The following is a 20060-nucleotide window of genomic DNA, read 5'->3' as shown; positions in this document are numbered from 1 at the left end:
TAAAACCTCTCTGCGGAAGGCTGAGTCCAAGACTGAGAATTGCTGTCTACAGGGACCTATCTCCTTCCAGAGCCATCAGTGGTGACCGGGATGCTGGACTCCTAACAGTGATGCTCACATCCAGGGTAGGATAGATCCAGGTGGAGAGGACAAATGACACTGGCATGTTGGAAGACTAGGGGGTGAGGAGGCAAGGAACAATTATCAGAATCATTTTGTTAGAGCGATCTGGTGCTGTGGGCTGTGTTGAGTTAGCTCCTTGTGTCCAAGGGACTTTCCTTCTGCTGTCATATCCTGCATGTTGTCTAGCCACTCTCCAGGTAGGATTCAAGCATACAACCCCACACTGCAGCCTTTGCTACCCCAGAGCTCCACTCCTCTTCCCCTGCAGGGAGCAGGACCATTCTTGCAGGCTATAGCCTCAGGGGCCTCGACATCTGGACGTGGCATCTTTGCCATCTCCAAGCCCAGGACCTTGGTCTGTAGCTAAGCAGGTTTTGCTACCAGCTAATAAAGGCCCAAATAAAAGTGATTTGACATTGGCTTGAGGTCCTGATCAGGAGGAGAATGTGTTTGTGTGCATGGGGTACATTTTCTGTTGTGCTTGTGTGCTCCGTCGGATCCTGGCAAACCCTGCACTTCCCACTTGCCTTTTAATCTGCAGCCACACAGAATTCTCCTTGACATCAGCAGCAGATTTGCAGGGCAGGACTTTATTTTACTTTTATTTTTTAGCAGACCTAGGTCTTCTTTGCCTCTCAATGAAGGACAGGAGTCAGGCCCTGTAGGTGGGAGACTGTGCCTCAGCACAGCACTGGTTGAGGCCAGGTTCCTCTTGCAGCTGGCTTGAAAGATCTCCCCATCACCATCGGCTGTGGTTTTGAAACATATGCATCAACATTAAAAAGACACATTCAGAAAAGTTCCACCTGAACAACTTCATAAAAAGAAGTGGTAGCGACAGCCTTGCTAAACATGCTGCCACACTCAGGCTGATTAATGTTGTTGGGTCTAATTGGATGCCAGTGCTTTAACCCAACAGTCTTGTTTTAGTTTGAGCAACAGGTCTTCATGTAAATGTTGTTCATAACAGGACTCATAGCAGTCCCGCTGCGGGTGGTGAAGTCAAGGGAAGTGAGCAGGTGACAGTGGAAATCAGATAGTGGGAAGGTTTTGGTGGCTTGTAGCTGGTGTATTTGTGTGTGTGAAAATCAGCCATGACTTGGATGGACTCCAGATGGCTCTCTGTGTGTCACAAGTCCCATATTGTATCTGCTTAAGGAAGTCAGGTTTCATTTGGATAATAAAGTGCCTACGCTTCCAGCACAGGAAGAGCTGGATTTAATCTCCGTGGTTGCTATAAAGTGACCAGCATGTGTGGCTGGGATGCCTCAGATTAATCAGATCCACTTTCTATAGAGGAAGCTGAAGGGAAGCATTCACTGAAATTCTTCTACTGAAATGTCCTCCCTTCCTTACTGAGCTTTCTGTCTAGGGCTCTGGTCCAGAGCAGTGGTGTGCGCTGAGCATCTTTGCTACAGGACATCATGATTTTGCCTGTGTGCCATGGAAAAGTCTGTTAGCTGGGCTCTATATTTATCTAGTGTCCATAAAGCCATTAAGCTGTTGATTTGCATGTGAACCGCTGCCAGATAAGAGGAGCAGAGCCCAAAGCTGTTGGCCCTGGGTGGCAGTGGAGCCAGGCAGAGGCTGTGCAAGAAGCAACATGAGCCACCAATGGGCAATAGCTCTGCGTTCAGAGACAGAACTCAGAGTAACCCCTTTAGCTGGCTTTTCTACTTTCATTTATTCATTCTGAGTGGCACAGATGGAGAAGAAATGAGGGACAGTCATTTGGGCCATAGAGAAATCTCAAATGGGAGTCGTTGGTACCTCTGTTCATCCATTCCCTCCATCCAGCAGCTGTGCCAGCAAAACCTAAGGAGTCACATCTAGGGCTCCTATCTAAGTACAGCTCCATCCACTCCCAGGCAGGGGGAACACTAAAGCTTTCTATAAATATACAATGCCAAAAATAACAAAGGAAAGGTGGGGTTAGAGTGGTTCCAGGGGAGATCCCTGTATCCATGAATGGAAATTAAAGGAAAAAAGTGAATTAGAATTTCAAGGGAATCTTCCAAATAGCAAAAGATACCAGAATTATTTCTGTTGCACCATTAGAAGGCTTTCCCTTTTTCCGCATTTCCGAAAGCATTAGGCAGGCTGTGTGGATGTGGTTGTGTGTGAGAGAACCGCATTGCACACTTGTCTCCCTGAGTTTTCCTTCTCATATTTATAATGGGCAGAGCTCCAGTTTTAAGGTCTGAGCAAACCCTAGAGTGTGATGCTGATGTGACATCTCATTTAAAAGAGAGCCACGCGAACTCCTGCATTCATCCTCCAGGTCCATTCTCCATCCTGCTGGCTGTGGGACGGGGCTGTCTGCTCCCTGCTCAGAAAGCTGAGGCAGCTTAGAGTGGGCACTGCCAGCCAGGGACACCTGCATCCAGAGCTTACGGTGATGACAAGCCAGGCCTCATCTGGGGGATCAGGAGCTTTCTCTGCAGCTGTGATGGGAGTGGTTTGGGGGAAATCACCATTTCTTTCCAGCTCTATGCTAAAACAACTCAGATTCTTTATTAACAATCCTGCCAAGTATATGGTACTGACAGATGAAGAGGTAAAAATGCAACAGCCAGCTCCTCCTGACCTCTGGAGAAATTCCTGTTCTGTGTTGCTACTACAGGTCGGGTTTTGTCTTTACAAGTAGACCCTCTCTGTTTCGAATGGGGCTCATCCAAGTACTCACAGCTGCAAGTCACTTCAGGTGTACAGCTGCACTTCGCCTCTGAAGACTATCTCTATCAGGATTAATTTATGTTGTGGGGTTTGGGGAGCCCCAAACCAGTGTTGCGGACAAGGAGAGAAGAGTATGTTTGCTCAGGGGTTGTTATTACCTGTGGAAGGTCTGAAACTCAGTGGAGGAGAAGCAGCTCAGCAGCTTGAGCCTAGATTTTGAGAAAGCTACATCAGCTGAGGATGTGTCCCTTTGGGTGTCCCAGTGCTCTAGAAACCCTCTTTAGGCCACAGTTAACTAAGCAAGCACCAATGCCTGACTCTGCTTCTTGCACTGACACCATTCCCCAGATCTCAAACAAGCAACTTCTCCCCAAGGCCTGATCCAAGGAAGTCACTCCAAAGCCTCCTGCTGCCCTTTCCAGTCAGCTTCAGCCCAGGTGTTCCCACTGCACTTCACCACAACGAGGTGCATTAAGGTGTCAGGCAGCTGGGACACATCCTTCCTGCAGGTCAAAGTAGCAGGACAAAGTGAAGCCCATCATGCCCTGCTAGCTCCTGGGTGTTTCACAGGAGTCCTGGCATGTATCTCACGGGTGAGGCTGCTGGGTAGGAGTGGTGTGGTGCTCATCTCCTGCTGGATTGTGTCAGCACTTTGCACACTCCCCATGATGGATCTAGACACACGCCTGGTCCCTCACCATCTCCAGGGAGCAACTAGAAGGGGAGCAGAAGCCCATGGCTGCCTGAAACTCTTTGCTTGGGGGTTGAATATATGCTGCAATTTCAAGTTAATTTGGTCAAACCCATGCTTACCCCCAGGATGAGGCCAGATACATCCCTGTGGGCTGGTGAACAGTGGCAAGGACTCCTTTCCTGCAACAGGGGGTAGGAATGAGTCATCCAAACCCATACATGTGCTGCTTACCAAATATTCTCCTTCCTTCCCTTGTGTTTTAATCCTTCCTTAGGCGACCCACAGCTCTGTTCCAGCACTGATTCTCCCTGTCACAGGGGAAATGGAGAACACAACAGTGCTAAGGGGATCCCAGATGCTTTGACCTCAAGGCAGAAGTTACACCAGCAGGCTACAGCAGTGCAACCAGCTGAACCAGAAGGTCATCTGCAGTCAGGACTCCCTATGAACAGCTTTTGCCTGGGCCCACAAGAGCACACAGGGTTGTTAGCGTGCTGGAGGCTGCAGGGCAGGTTCTGGGCAGTAGTAGGAAGCCATACCAAGCAAGGAAAGCAGACCCATCAGCTGGCTCTAGGGAAATACCCTCAGGAAAAAAATCCTCAGCAAATTCCCTTTGGTGAGGGAAACCAAAACTTCTCTCGTGGAGAAGAAGTTACTTTAACCTTGGGGCCCAAACAAATTCTGGACTGATGATAATCCTGGGCTGACTCATAGTCAGACTTGAAACCTGGCATCCACCAGCAAGCTTCAGTGTGATTTTAAATCATATATAGCTCCAGGATTCTTTACTAAAGGATTTTTGGGAAGGGGAGAGGTTTTGTTGGTGTCTTTCCTGAAGTCTCCTGCTAACTACAACCCAGGTGATTTGCCAGCCAGGCACAGTACTTCCCCATTTGCAAAATGACTGTACAGGTGCATTTGCAGGGAAATTCCTCCCATGTCAAAAAGTGGATAAACCACCAGCCCAAGGTGTCTCTCCATACCTCTCCATTGATCTAAGGGAAGCTGAGATCCAGAGGGAGGTCACTGGCCGCATCACCTCCAACCCCAGGAAGGAGAGGAGCCTGCCTTCTGTGTTTGCCCACTTCACGCTGGATGGCACCACAACAGGAGGTGTGCTTATACTTCATATATCTAAACACATTTATATCATAGAATCATAGAATCACTAGGTTGGAAAGGACCCACTGGATCATCGAGTCCAACCATTCCCATCAATCAGTAAACCATGTCCCTTAGCACCTCATCCACCTGTCCCTTAAACATTTCCAGGGATGGTGACTCAACCACCTCCCTGGGCAGCCTGTTCCAGTGCCCAATGATACTTTCTGTGAAACATTATATATTCTGTGAAATGTTATATATAATGCTATATATATAATGTTATATGTTTTATATATATATTATGTATATAATGCTATATATGATATATTTATTACATATATATATAAAAAGCATACTTATCAATGTCACGATAAGTAAACTGTCCTCAGTAGCAAGTCACTGCATGCCACAAATACTGCTATATGGTCTAAGCCTTAATATACATCACATACATGCCTGTTTACTTAAGGTGAATTCAAAGGGAGAGAGGGAATGGGGAAACTTTGGTCTACATATGGACAAAATCCAGTCAAAACCTGAGAGTATCCAGGAAAAGCAGAGGGAAAGAATAAACCTGCCCAAACCTTCCTCTTCCATTGCACTGCTAACTAAACATTTGATTTTATGTACTATTTTCATGCTCAGTGCAGCACTTCAGAAAAATGCTTCTGTGAGTTAGGACGAAGGCTCAAAATTTCCTTTGATGGTTACAGGAGCAGGCAGAGGAGAAAAAAACCTTTTAGAGAAGCTGAGATGGAGGTATCTAGGTTGTGAGGGAACGTGTCCATGCATCTGCAGATGCTGGATGAGGCTGTGGAATTGCTGGCTCGGGTTGGTTGAGGTCACTTCAGCTCTGATCAGTGCCTCCGCCTTGCAGCTGAGCTCCAGAAGCCAAAGGCATGAATGCCACTCTCCCGGCAGTACTCACAAGAGATGTCTCAGTTAGAGCTGGATCCAGGGAGCAAACCTCCATATGAGCATTTTCCTCCTGGCTCTGAAACAAAAGGAGAAAACAAACCGCCTCAGGCTGGAGGACACCACAAGAGCCTTGCCTTGGGCCAAGGACCAAAAGACGCCTCACTCATGTGGAAGATGTTACACAAATAACATGACAAAGTGTATGGGAAGCCAAAGGTCACTCTACTTTTCCTTCCAGAACAACAATTTTCTCCTCTGGACAGTAACCAAAGACTTGGTGAGGGCTGTGTGAGGTCTGTTCTCTGCCACAGACCATCTGTGTGAATGCACTGAAGGTATTTATTTAGCTCTTCTACGCTTCAGTCTCTCTATCTGTAAATCAGGAAAGAAATAGTTCTTGTGAAGATAAAAGGGTTAAAAGGCAGGTTGCCTTAAAGAGGACCTCATAAGGTGCTGTGGAAATGTGCGAACATAATTAATTCCTTTTCCAGGACCTCATCAAAGTCTGGGGTTTCCAACAGGGGTGTCTCAAATTCAGGCTGAACCTTTCTTGCTTGAGGGCATGGGTGGTGGAGACCCAGGCTCGTGTTGGTGGCAGCTTCCCAGCCCAGGGTAAGCCTCTCCAAGGTGATGCTCAGTGGACAGAGAGGGTAGGAGCCCCGCAGTTCTCGAGGTATATTCAGATAGTGAGCAGCAGTAAGACAAACACGTCGCTTTTGCAGTTGGGAATGTCATGGCCAAAGCTGAGCAGTTTTGTTTCCTGCTGTAAAAAGTCAAAGCCAGGTTATACTGCCCTAAAAGATCTGCTCATCAACTCCAGCCTTTGTAGGCTGAAAAAAGGCAACCTCAAAGCACTGCTAATTTCCTGAATTTCCCTCTTTTTTAGATAAATCACAAGGATGCTCTGGATTTCAGACCCTCTAGGCTTCTGGGATTCTCATCAAGGGGTTTGGAAGGAGAGCTGTCTCTCATTAGCAAGGCTGTTTGCATAAAAATAGGAGCTTTGGGTCTGATTCTTCAAGCTAGGTGCTGCTCTCATGAATATCTGAATGCCCTCAGCTCTCACTGGGGCACTCAGTCTCATTGAGGATTGAGCCCTCCATGCTTCTTGCAACTCTGCACAGGCATTTTGGGTGGGGAAGGGGGAGGCTGTATAGGAAAGAAGCAGCGGAGCAATTGAAAGAGGCAGGAGGTAATGACCCATGTTGGGAAGCAGCCAAGAGAACAGAAATAGCATATGGAAAAGGCTCTTTGAATGCAATGTATGTTGCTGATTCTTAGGAATAATCAGCAACACCTCTTTACATGCTGCATTTCTTAGCACAAATTGAGAATGAAACTTCCTCTTTGCTGAGACAGCAGAGTCCACGTTTCCTTTTCTTCATAAGGCAGCTTCCATTGGTTCTACAGGTATAATGCATATTATTGTTCTACTTCCTTTGCTTTCCCTTTTTCAGCAGTGGGGAAACTGAGGAACAGGCAGTTCAACTATAACACCTTGCCCTTGGCCATAGACCCTGTCAGCGGCAGAGCTGAGACAGTGGCTTGGGAGCTACATGTACTCCTGCAGCTTTATTCCTGTGCTGTGTCAGAAAACATTACCTCTCACTTTGATGCATCCAGATTTTCTTGACATAAATTGCTGAAATTGCTGAGAGAGGCATTTATTTCAAAGTTCAGCACATTATATGTAGGGAGAGAGAAGTTGAGTAACTGGAAAAATCAACTTGGAGTTTGCATCACTGGGAGCCAGAATGTTTGTTTAGTCCTTTGTGAGATGAAGCAAGCTCCAGCTTGGCCTCATCTAGGCATGATTAGTCAAGAGATAAGGAAAGGTTTCTGGACAGGTCCCTGATACTGAGCAATTTCAGGCATGGATATATTTTGTAAAGGAGAAGGGAGGGCAGGAGTAATAGTCCCACCCTCATGTGACCTAACAGACATTCGTATTGGCTCAGAGATGCAGCTTTCAAAATGACCCACAAGATGTGTAGCTCCATTTCCCCCAATTCCCATCTACCCCCAACCCTTCTCCAACCTGCAATTGCAGTAAATTATGAACAAAGAAGATCTTTGCAATAAAACCCCAGCCCAATAAGATCAAAGGCAACTTTTATCTCCCACTTTCTTTAGGGCCCAAAATTCACAAAGGCTGCTGGCCTGAGGTTGCAGCTGTATTGCTCCCAGATGATAAAATAGCCATGGTTTCAAGGTCTTCTCTGTTAGCTTAAGCCAAAGATGTTCACCTTCTTCCAGCTCATCAAATCTGTTCACTAAACTGCTCATGCAACACCCTCATCTCCCATCCCAGCATGGAGTGATGCAGGAGATCAAAACATAAGGATTATCTCCAAGATTGGTGATTTTTGCCTGCTGTCCCACTGTGACAGCTGACCTCACTGGTATTTGTGACTTCATTTCATTTCACATCTCACTTAGCGCCACCCAATGTGTTCTGTAGCAGCCAGGGCAAATCTTGGTTGGCCTTTAAGTCATTTTTGACCTTTAAAGACCTGAAGTGTACATGGCAGAGTGAAAATCCTGCTGTGAGATCTGAAGTTTGAGGGTCTTTTCTTCAAAAACTGAGATTTTGTTGGCATCTAGGAATATAACTTCTTACCCACCTGTATCTAGCCTGAGCCTTGCTCAAGTTTGCCAAAGATATTTCATCTTGATGCATTTAGAGGTGAACAGTTGTAACAAGCAAGGGCTGAACTCTCTCATCACAATGATGATTGCACAGGATCCATGTCCTGAGGAAATTAAGATAGAAACAATTCAAGTCTTAAAGAAAATCTGACTCTTAAGAAAACAGAAAATGAAGATCGGATTGGCCCCAAAATACAATTAGTCACACTGTTTCAGCCAGGTTTAGCATTGCGCTTTCCTGCTCTGAGCTCTGGCTTTAAAGCCATGAATTTCACTCCTTGTCTCATGTTTGAACACCAGATTCTGGGTTTCAGGGTGGCTGTATGATGAAACTGCCACCAGATACACAAGCACCGCCCTGAGGTAGCAACTGGGCATCAATCTGAAACAAGACCAGTTGCTGGTAATCCTTTCCCACAGGTACACGCTCTGTTTAGGAGCTCACATTAAGAGGAGGCTTAGAAGATGCCAAAGCAACAAGACTTTGGGTGTGAGCAAGCACAGCTCATTTTATTTTGCCCAACTCCCTAGCACTTGTTTAAATATTCATGTTTCAAATGTGGAAGGGAAATGTCTTGCTTTCCCAGAAAAACAGTTGTGCTGACTTCTTCCTCCTTCCTTGCATTGCTGACATTTCTCAGCAGCGATCCACTCCCATGACAGGGCAGAGACGGTGGTGGCTCCAGTCACTTTGCTTCCAGCAAAAAGCTGGGTTTTGTGGATAAGTGCTGATGTGGTTTTGAGGTTGTTTCCTGTTAGGCACAGGCGCTTTCTTCTTGTGCAGCATCTTGCATGGTGGTGGTCCACGAAGGGAGATAATCTTCATTAGCCTCATATGAATAAAAAAGAATTGTGACTTGAAAGAGCAACAAACATTGTATTGAACTTGCTCGGGGCTCTCTGAGGTGGTTGGCTTGGCCTTAGCTGTGCCGTCATTTGCTGTCTAAGGGAATTCTGCAGGGACGCAAACTGAAATCACAGCTCCTTGCTGGCTGTGCAGTACCCACGAGTCCCTCCTCCCAACTCTGTGCTCATAGAATCACTGCCTCCATCTCAGCTCCTGGGACATGTGAAGCACCTCCAGATTCTACTTGGTCCTGAAACTTACCTTCCAGGTAAAAGGATGTGCTCCAGGCAACTGAAAAATTTGCCTTATTTCTCAATTAATTAATTTATTACTATATTAATCACTTAAACAGAAATAGTAACCCACACACAGTGAGAGGAGCCAGTCCCATGTAAATGGAGACTGTTCAATCAAGGCAAGGGATTTTTTATGAAAAAGAAGCTGTGGGTGTGATTTGTTTCTCCTCCTGACCTTGAGAGACCTTTACCTACATTTATTTCTCAGATCTGAATTAGCACCATAATAACACAGGACTGGAAAATTATACTTAAACCTCCTGGCTATTTCTGGGTTACAGAGGCTCTTTCTTTTTTTCAGTCTAACCTAGTTTTCCAGTGGAACATTCCCAGCCTCTACAAAGAGACATCCCAGTTTTCTTCTCTATATAATTATATAAAGTCTGGCCTATATTCATGCCCTTTCGCTGTCGCCTTTAATGTCAGCAAGGGATGGTGCTTCCTTTGGAGAGCTAAAGAGCAGGAGGAAAGATTGACACTTCACCCCTGCTTCTGTCCCTGAAAATGGGCTGGATAAAAGTCATCACCACAGTCTATGAAGACTCTCATTAGTGTGTGGCTGGCTGCAATTCACTTACTGAAGCCACACTACGTCCCACCACCACAAAGGTCCCATGGCTGTGAATATGAAAGAATTGTCACTGCTTCATGGGATGGGGTGAAGATCTGGAGAAGGTACTTGAGAGTGAAAGTGGTGCTGTCATGGCACAGGATAGGCTTTTCTCTCCACTACACAAAAGGGGATGTGCAGGTGAGTAAATTTTAAAATCTCAGCAAAGTTGTGGTGATTTGTTCCCTGCCTTTACAGGATGATTGACTTAGGAAAACAACAAAACTAAAAATTGAGGAACCCCTGCATTGCTCCATCTTGTAGGGCAGAGAGCAAACAGAGTGCTCAAGGCTGCAGTTCTCAAAGAAATGGTAAAAATTGTAGGTCTTAAAACCCAGTTCAATTCCTTTTTAAGCTTGTAGGTGCCACCAAATAAATACTTGAGGGTTTTTTTGTCTGTTTGCTTGTTTGGGTTTGGGGTTTTTTTGTAGTTTTCTAGTGGTTTTTTCCAGGGGTATGAAAGGAAATGCAAGTTGGGGGATATTCTTCCACCACAGCAACATATTGGCCCATTCCAGGGAGATTTCATTTTCTGGATATGCAGGAATTTCTTCAGGGGACAAATCCCAGGGGAGAGATTTGGCATCCACAGACCTCAGCATCACACACTTCTAGCTTTGGTTTTGTTTATTTTGTAACACCACTGTCTGGAGAAAAGTCAATTCAAATAACTGGCTTTTCCAGCCTCAGCTAGACCTTTCTGCTGCTTTCAAGGTACTTTGAGTCAGGCCATGCTTCGCCACATCAGCAAAACCAGAGTTTGACAGAATTGACACCTTGTGCAGTCAGAAAATATCTGCAGAGCTAGCAATGACCAAGAAAGTCTGCCTGGCCCCTTGCCTTGCTGGGCAAAAGCAAGAAACCTCGAGCTTCGTGCTAGGCAGATTGGAATAGATGGGCACATTTGCATGGTCGGGGTGGCTTTTTGTTTTGCCAGTGGTCTTAACTGTCACCTCCAGCAAGGAGCATCGTAACCCTGCACTGGATGGAGGGAAGCGGGTTTGCTTTGTCATGATGCTGACTCTGCTTTGCAGCTCAACCATAGGGCAAGTAAGGCTCTTCTGGCTCCATGATCTCCTGAGTCACTTTATTTCAGTGTCATGAGAGGCAATAAAACAGGACTCAAACCACAGCCATAGCGCTGAGCCCAGTGCTCTCTCCATAAAATCTGGGCACTGCTCCCCCTTGGCCGAGGGCCTGGGAAGTCTGGACGCTTCAGTCCTGGGCTGAAACAACCCTTTCCCAGCTTGTTACTGGCAGCCCCCAAAAACTAAGAAGCCATGAGTCAAAATAATGGACAAATACCTCCAACTAGATGTTTTTCATTAAAAATAAAAGGAGGGGAGGGGGCAGGGAGAAAAAAGAGATTGCATGGTGTTTTGCATCTTCTAGTTTCTGCCTACAGCTGGTGATGTGTGTGGTACCTTGCCTTGTACGGGAAATCCCGGTCTGATGCCAGCCCACCTGAAATCCCGCGGTTAGAGTGGAAAATGTGAGATCTGCTTAAGGAGGGAGTGGATGGGCGAGGAACACCCTTTCCTGGAAGGGGACATACCAGACTGTTTTGGACCATCTTGCTATATTGCACAGTTCCCTCTACAGGTTGCAGCAAGAAACACTGGGCACTCTGGGAATGACTGATGTGGTGGGAAAGAAATGCAAATAAAGGCAATCAAAAGTCTGACTCTTTATTGTGGCTGACTAAGGATGGGGCTTTGATTCTGGCTGGGAAGAGGTTTGCTCAGCTGGTGGCTTAGTTTCAGGTTGGCTTGGGGTAATCCTTACCAATACTTTAGTTTTGGTTTTAGGATTACAATGTCCCTAGTTTTTATAGATCAGACTGGATGCTGACTGAGACATGGTGATCGTGCACCTGAGGTGCTAGCGTAACATAGAGAATCATTACTATGATTAGCGGTAATAATAATAATACCAACAATTTTCTCTGTGGCTTTTGGCCATCACTACGAGACAATTAACGGGTGGCAATCAGTTAAACCTTTTGCATGTATTTCCCTCCTGCAGGCAGACTCACACTTTCAGGAGGAATTTGAAGGATGGACCAGCAAAAGACCTGAAAAAACACAAGCCATCATGGAGGTGTGAATCTTTCCACCTGGTGCTTGGCAGGGTGCTTGTGTTGCCACCTATGCAGCCACCTCAAGCTTCAGCAAAGGTTGTAAACTTGACTGATGACAGCAGCTGGCAAAATTCAGCCCACCCAAGAAAAAGAGGTGCCTTTGCAAACAGAAAAGTCGACATAAGACAGGCATCTGGTTCCCTGTGAGCATCTAACTCTCCTTGAACCCACTGAAAATCCTGTCCTTGGCAGGCAGCAAACAGCCAAGGCTTCTTGTAGCAACACCTTCCGACAAACCTTATCATGGATGAACAGAGAAGTTGTGCTTAATCTGGCACAAAAGTTTCTATTGCATATTTTAAATTGGGTAAATTGCTTACTGGACTTAACCAACACAGATCACACAGTCATAGGTTTGCATGCACTTTACTCCCAGCTGTGCTATAAGGCAAGGGAAGCCCCTCTTCCAGCCCGGTGTTCAGTGTCCTTCAGTGGACCCTGCCTCACAGAGCACATATTTCTCAAGCTGACAAGTCCTCTCTTACAGCTCTAGGGGTCTTTAGCATAACCATAAATGTATTCTTTCTCCTCTCTCAATTGAAAATTAGATCTAATCATGCTTGAGCTGAAAGCAGGTGGAAACTAAAAAAAATTCTCCCAAAAGACATCTCAACACCAGCAAACAGGAACTGGTTGTACTGCAGCATGAAGTATCTGGTTTCCCAACTGTTTTGGCAACTGAACAGACACTTACTCAAAGAAATAATCATCCCTTGAAAAAGAGGGTCAGTGGAAATTTTTGAAGTACTGTTTTCCACCTATCTGTTCACCAGCTTTATGTTCTGGGCTGCTTCCCAGTGTACACAGCAGCTGGCTCACAGAGGTGAAGGGAGGGGAGGTCTGTCCCCTTTTCTTCATGCTGTGGTTGCTGTTATCCACACAGCAAAGCACTGGCTGCTCAGCTTCATCTCCATCCTCAGACTGTGTCTGTATACTGATTTCTGCAGATGAACACCCCATCACTCAGGTGACAGGTAGGGGTTGCTTAGGGAAATGTACAATACATAAAATATATCTCATCCACTGAATTATCCTTCAACAAACACTCATTTAGAGATGTCCTATGTCAGGTCTGTGTCCAAATGGGTGTGTTCAAGAGTCATTGCAGCACTCTTATCGCCCATAAATTTGTCTGTACTTGGGTCCAACTGTACTCTGTAACCTCCACAACAGCTGGCGCTGAGTTGCACAGGTCAGCTAATTTTCTTGTGTGTAGAATCCAGTCTGGTCTTTATCTGTGCTTTGCTAAACCACCTTCTAATTGTAAAACACTGGCAGCGACCAGCTGAGGACTTGCGGCGGTATTTGGAGCCAGCTTGCCTACTACAAAGGGCTCATCTGTCTGCAAGAATGACCACAGCCTGTTTAGAGAAGCACTATGAACTTATACCACAAATAATTACAGTGATACTATAACTTTGAAAAGAAATCCATGAAGTGCAGTTTGCGATGACATTTCTTTGATTATTCTTAATTGTGTTTGACTCACTGAAGTAGACTTCAAATTAATGAGCTCCTATAGTACCACAGAGTCTGGATTATAAACTTAGACTGCAACCAAAACAGTCAAGATAATGAGCCACACGACGGTGACACTTTTCCCCCTTGGCTCTCCCTTTTCTTCCCACCTCCCTCCTGACCTGCAGTAAGAGCAGGGCTATCTGCTTGCCTCACTGTGATGGTTTCAGTTCCCTGGATCATTCTCAATATTTGCTTTCACAAGCCTAATGTTTTGGAGGTATTATTAAAGAAGAAAAACAGGCTGACTCCCACTTGCTGTCTCTTGCCTTGCACTTTGATGGCTCTCCTTTTTTAGCAGGGATCATCCTCCATGTGTGTTTGTAATACTCCTGGCACACTGGAGCCCCTGCCTGGCACAGGACGTAAGCAATTAAACACAATCAATAACGCCTATCCTGAGCTTTAAAGCATGCTTCTTGCTTGCAGAGCAGGACAGCATGATACACGCTGGTAATCCCTCATAGCTGTTGCACAGCCTTTCTTTTTGTTTTGCCTGTTAAAATCTGAAGCTAGACAATACCCCATGCTTGCCAAGAGCAGAGCCGAGACATGGAAAGGTGATGGGTGCTGCTGGCAGCCGAGGAGCAGCCCTGAGGTCCAGAGCCCTTCAACTCCCACCACTGTTGGAAGTATCAGCTAGTGCTGATGTAGAAAGCTGCATTTTTTGCAAATCCTTTTTTTTTCTCTCTGGAGCTCAGTGACAAAGAGGATTCAGTGTCACCTTCCAGAGGAGACCTTTGCTGAAGCCTTCTTGGCAGGGAAGCTGAAGAAGCTTATGAGTCCCCCATGAACCTCTGGTGTCTTAACTTGTGCTATGCACTAGGGAATCTTTTTTTTTTTCTCAGGACTGCCTCGACCTAGCACAAACCTGGTTTGCAGCCAGCAATCTGGCATGCAACGGGCATAAAATAGCAAGGCCCAGACCCCTCTTTCTAATTGCTTTCCCTCGAAGTTATCCTGCCTGCCAAGAACCTTTCTTATCTTGGATAAGCACTGCCTTTCAGATGAACTTGTTATCCTGGTCTAGATTCTAATCCCTGCCTCGTTTGAAGGAAAAACGGAACAGTATTGTATGCAAAGGGAAACACCATGGCTTTGGTTTATTGTCTGAATCCCTTAAGCAGGTTTCAGATACAAATAATTATTTGTAAGTCACGTTCCTCTATCTCAGAGGAACTGTTTCTGTTCTGCAACCCTTTGCTGATGCAGCAAAATAAGAAAAACAGGCTAAAGGAGGGAAGCAAACATCCCAGGCTCTTCTTCCTAACCCAGAGAAAGCTCTGAGTGAGAACAGCTGCTCAGCATAAGTCTCTCCAAACAAAAGTGGTTTAAATTAGTAGGATTCTAGCTAATTAAAAGACTATAAAGACATAATTAAAAGAACTGAGACCAAGCTATACTCAATTAGTCTGCCAACCACCTTCCAAGCCATTGCAGAATAAAGCAAATGGTTGTTTGCACCTTTTAAGTCCAAAGACCCTCTGTGCCCTGAAGACACCAGCCAGAGTGGGAGCAGGTGATGGGGTGGACCTGCTGGGGAGCACTGGGGAAGGGGCAGCCAGGATGACAACAGCTCCAAGGCAGTGAGAAAGGGGATTTGTCCTGGGACAAGGTCAGTCTCCCCAGGAAGGTGACAAAGGGAGAGGTGGTTCAGGCCTGGGGGTAATTTCTTCCCTCTCACATCTCTGGTCTCCTTGTGATTCTGCAAGGATGGGAGCCATGCTGGTAAATCCTTGATTAAAGCACCCTGCTGTTCACAAATGAGGTCTGAGGCACTGCAGGTCCTGGGGTCCGTCCACAGCTCCCTGATGCCTCCAGGATGGCTGTGAACAGAGTGGCATCCAAGAAAAAGCCCTGGGGGGTGCAGCCATAGGGGGGAGGAGGAGAGAGGAAAAAGAGGAAAAAAGAGAGAGAGGGACACGTGAAGAAAGAGGAAAAGGAGAGGATGAGAGGGGAAGAAAAGAGAAAAGGGATGAAAGGAAGAGGAAAGAAGTGATGGAGGAAAAGACAAAAAAGGAAGAGTGTGGAAAAGCAGAAGGAAAAGGAATAAAGATAAAGAAGAAAATAAAAGAAAGAGAGAGGAAAAGGAAAAGAAAAACACAGAAATAGAAAGGAAGAGAAAGAAGAAAAGCAGGCAAGAGTGAGAAAGATGGGAAACAAGGATAGGGGATTAAAAATAAATAAAGAAAGGGAGAGAGGGAAAGAAGTGGCAAAGGGAGCAGAGGTGCTTCTCCCTCATCGGATATGGCAACGCTGCTCTCCACAGCTGTGTTTTCCATTACCATCCCACCAGGCTGCAGCCCTACACGGCCCATGGAGGGCTCTGGGTACATGGGGACCATCTGCCCCATAAAGAGACCCTTTGGGCCGAGGGGTGTTTGCTGGGATCACTGACATTCCCACAAATGCAGAGAAAGAGGCTCAGGTGAGGCCAGGCAGCAGAACATCTGCTCTTGTTCACCTGCAAAAGGCCTGGTCTGCCCTTGAAACTCACTGCACACAGCTGAGGGAAACCTGCAAAATACAAGAATGCTAAAACTTCCTTAAAGTAGCAAAAATACTACTCTCTGGTGACAGATGTGGACAGAGCTGACTTACAGCTCCCGCTCACAGCTGCTGAAGAGGCTCTTGAGAGCTGCAGCTGCTCACCCACCAAGTTTTGCTGGCCACTGGCAAGTTCAACACTTCCAAATGTTTCCTTTCATTGTGCTGTGGAAGCCAAAAGTTGGGAGATTTTCATGCATCAAGAATTTAAAAACATGTTGTTTGGAGACAAAAGAAATGCTTTTTATTTTGAGCACTGTTTGGAAAAAATCCCGTTAAGAATTCTGGAAGCAAAATATATTGTGAATTGGAAAGCTGTGCTGAAAAATTAAAATTGTTTCTTTGAAAAAAGTTAGAATCAGGTTGTTTTGAGTCTGAGGAGTGCTTCTTCCAGGGAAAAAATTAAAAGGGGTTAGGCAAAATATGCCTAGAGTCCAGAATAGCTAAGAAAAGGACTTTTTTTTTGCCTCACATCTATTTCTCTCTGCCTAAGGCTGAAAGGAGACACTGTATAAACCCACTATGATGAGAAATTTGTAGAGCTTTTTGCAGCATCCACTGAAATCGGGATGGCACTAGCATGAGCTCATCCCACACCAGGATGGACGTGTGGGCTCTGCTCCTTCCTGCTGCTGCGTGGTGTGCTTATTAAGAGAAATGATTGTTTTTAAGGAGAAAAGCTTCCTCCTCCCACAGTACACTATAAAAGTGAATGATCAGTAATTCAGATGCTGTTGTGGCTATAAACCATCACACTGTAAGTCATGCTAGTACCAGCCCTGACAAGGAGAGAAGGTGATGAGCAGCTTGTGCTAGCCAGTTAATGGGAGAAGAGAAAATGCTTGTAAAGCCCAAAAGGAGACCTTGTGCAAAACAAAGGGTTTCTCAGCTGTTTTCTTTGGGAAACACAACTTGTGCACACACTGTGTCTGAACCAAGTCAGACCTCAACAGTAGACTCCCACCAGTCCTAAGGAAAAGAAGCTGGATAAAGGTGACAATATTGAGCTTATCTTTTAACTAGCCACTAGAGAATCAAGCAACACCAGCTGTTTTGGGGGTCTACATCTTATTGGACACCAGCAAATTCAGCTTCCAAGAAGATATTTGCAGGAAAACTGCCTTATACTGAATGCAATAAAAACCTGGGGAGCCAAGAGAACTGGGTTTCAGGGACCACTGGAAAGGGACATGATTGAATTTCCTAGGCATACCCACGGGCTGTGATGATGGCTGATGCTCTTGATATATAGCAGTTGCTAGCATGTGCTGACTTTAGTGGCTACTAGTTTGATTTATAATTATATAGTAGTTTTGGTGGTACAATTATACAAAGTCCAACACAGAAAAAGTGAGACTACTTTCTGTACCTCTTTCCACAATGTCCTGTTTCCCTTTGCCTTGTGGGACTAAAATGACACATTCTGTTGATGGCAATGTAGAATCACAGAATGGTTTGGGTTGGAAGGGATCTTAAAGATATCTAGTTCCGAGTCTCCAGCCATGGGCAGGGACACCTCCCACTGGATCAGGGTGCTAAAAGCCTCATCCAACCTGGCCTTGAATATCCTAAGGTCCTTTCCAACCTGAATCATCCAGTGAGTCTACAGAGAAGCACTAGATACATTTGTAGCAGTATAAGGACATTTTCTGCTTTATTCTTCACTTCTTCACAATTCCCAATATTTGAGCTGATTCAGAGAGACAGAAATTGTGGCTTGATGGAAACATCCTGAAAGGTGCCCTGTTGTATGGCCTGAGTATGGCTTTGGGTATGGGTACATGCCCTCTTTTAGCACCAGTTGGACCAACTGAGATGACTTTCCCAAGTCCCCCGACACTGCCTGATAGAAAGTGCTTCTCCTCTCTGGTAGCTGTGCTCCTCATGCAATAGAGCAGTAGCTCATATCAGTCTGAAGGAGGTACACACTGACTTAAACAGTTTTAAAATGGTAGCTAACTCGGCTTTTTAAGCAGGAACAGAAAGTGTGTGGAAGTTGCCAGTGACAGCAGTGGAGCATCCCCGTGTTGCATTGCTTCTTTAATTGAGCTGGAAGCACAGCGGGCAAAGCAGCGAGGAGAACCCTTTGAAGCTGAAGGCAAAATCTAGTTTCTATAAGGAGATTTGGAACTAGGCTTACAAATTATTGACAAGCAGCAGGACTGGGGCAGTATCCTCAAGATCTGCTGCCCCCTTAATTGTTGCCTTCATTGTTGGAGTCAGGGTGAGTCCCAGCCCCAGGGTGTGATCAGCATGCAGATGGCCCCAGCTACAGATGGGTCTGGAGCACAAGCTGAACTTCCCCCAAACTCATAATCAACCACTGACTTGAAAGGGAACCCCACCTGTCCCCCCTCCCTGACTTTGAGAGCAGAGGCACTGATACACTCTCAAAGAGGCTGAACTTGTGGTATTTTTGACCCAGCTGGAAGAAGGATGGGCCATAAATCTCACTTGACAGCCTAATCTCATTATATTTCCCAGCTCAGTTTCCAGGCCAAAGGGGTTTGGCTAAGCTTCAGAGAAGCATCTGAACTCTCAGATGCTGCTCCAAACCAACCTCCTAAATCTTTAGATGGTCACTCATCAACAGGAGTGATCTCCTCTTGTTGTCACTAGCTGAGTACTAGCAGTGTTTTACTTAGACATGTGGGCACAACACATGCAGTCATACAGATGTTCATCAATACCAATGCTCTATGGAGACAGATATTACAAGCCACCACCTGAAGAAGAGGTATTAAGGGAATTGGTCAGAAAAGACATGAACTGACTGTTGCTAAAAGGCCAAGAAGTAAATCACCTCTCTGTGAATCTGCCAGGGGTAGTGATTAATGGACCTCTAGCAACCAGTAGAGGCACCCACCAAATGCCAACTGGAAAGGGCATGACCTTGATGGATACTTGCTGGGGTTCCTGAGCAAATCACAGAAAGCCTGTGCAGAAAAAATTCAAACAGAGATAGGAAATTCTGGATTGTTTGTAAGGTCACAAGTCTGTGTTGAAGTGAGGTGGAGACCACTGATGCAGAATCAGGGAAGGGCTGGTTTTGCATGTGTCCCTGTCCTGGTGGTCTGAAGAATAAAGAAGACAGGAGGGCAAGCAGGCCTTGGGAACAGAAGGAATTTGCAGCTCTAAAGACATGCCAAGCCCTCTTTGTCAGCTTGGGAAACAAGGAAGAAAGCTGTACGGGGAGAAGTGGTTTCACATCTCAGCACTTCGTGCAGATGCTGCCTGGTTGTTACGGTTCACGTAGGATTACAGCTACCCCCTCTCAGCAAGGAACAGAAGAAAAATTTAGGCCATGCTTCGCTGTAATTTTTGCCAGAGGTTTGCCTTTCATCTCTTTGGGATGCAGCAGCTGGAACAGGGCAAGAAACTCCCATTACCTATGGAAAATTGACCCTTGCTCTCCAACAACATGCAGGTCAAGGAGGGATTCAGCCCCTTTGGGATGCATTTCTCTGCCTTCAGGAGCTGTGCTTCACCCCTGGGTGGTGTTCCTGGAGCCAGCTGGTTTGCTTCTGTGTATCCCGACTTCTTTGACCAGCACAGCCTGGCCACGGACCAGGCTTCAGTCATGCACTGCTCGCCTGAACAGAAGGGCCAGCTGGCTTGTCCCAGATCAGCTAGGCAGCCTTTGCATAGATGGACCAGCTAGCAGAGCACTGCTGTCACTCAAGAGCATCATGCTGGAGAGGGCATCCTCCCTGAGTCAAACCAGGCATCCAAACTCCCCACAGATCTGCAGCTTTTGAGCTTATTTACCAAGAGGCTGCCAGTCCCAGACAACCAGCAGAGGATTTCTGGTTGAATGGAGGATCGGTGTTTTTCTTAAGAAAGGAAAGCAACTCTGATCTTAACAGTTTTGTAATGCATGCAAGAAAGCTGAGCTGCTTTAAGGACATGATTGATCTTTCTGTGTATTCAGTTATATT

General features: G+C 45.9%; 2 long non-coding RNA genes across 3 annotated transcripts in view; both read right to left on the bottom strand.

The window, feature by feature from the left end:
- Positions 1-714: 714 nt before the first annotated feature.
- LOC138721811 (uncharacterized) lies at positions 715-4552 on the bottom strand. 2 transcript variants are annotated; one of them, XR_011337618.1, is made up of 4 exons: positions 4477-4552; positions 3613-3672; positions 2958-3008; positions 715-872 (listed from the first exon to the last, which is right to left on the bottom strand). It is a non-coding gene; the product is annotated as an uncharacterized lncRNA (long non-coding RNA). The 2 variants fall into 2 exon arrangements; XR_011337619.1 differs by lacking the exon at positions 2958-3008.
- The window catches only part of LOC138721812 (uncharacterized), a 67643-nt gene continuing 52129 nt past the window's right edge, over positions 4547-20060 (bottom strand). The window contains exons 2-3 of the long non-coding RNA XR_011337620.1: positions 5526-5591; positions 4547-4627 (exon numbers count right to left, since the gene is read on the bottom strand). This is a non-coding gene — a long non-coding RNA (uncharacterized lncRNA). The remainder of the gene's footprint in view (positions 4628-5525; positions 5592-20060) is intronic.

The sequence above is a fragment of the Phaenicophaeus curvirostris genome, chromosome 6 (genome assembly GCF_032191515.1).
Source record: "Phaenicophaeus curvirostris isolate KB17595 chromosome 6, BPBGC_Pcur_1.0, whole genome shotgun sequence".
Taxonomy (NCBI): domain Eukaryota; kingdom Metazoa; phylum Chordata; class Aves; order Cuculiformes; family Cuculidae; genus Phaenicophaeus; species Phaenicophaeus curvirostris.
The sequence above is the reverse complement of the archived record's forward strand: the minus strand, read 5'-3'. Positions and strand labels throughout refer to the sequence as shown.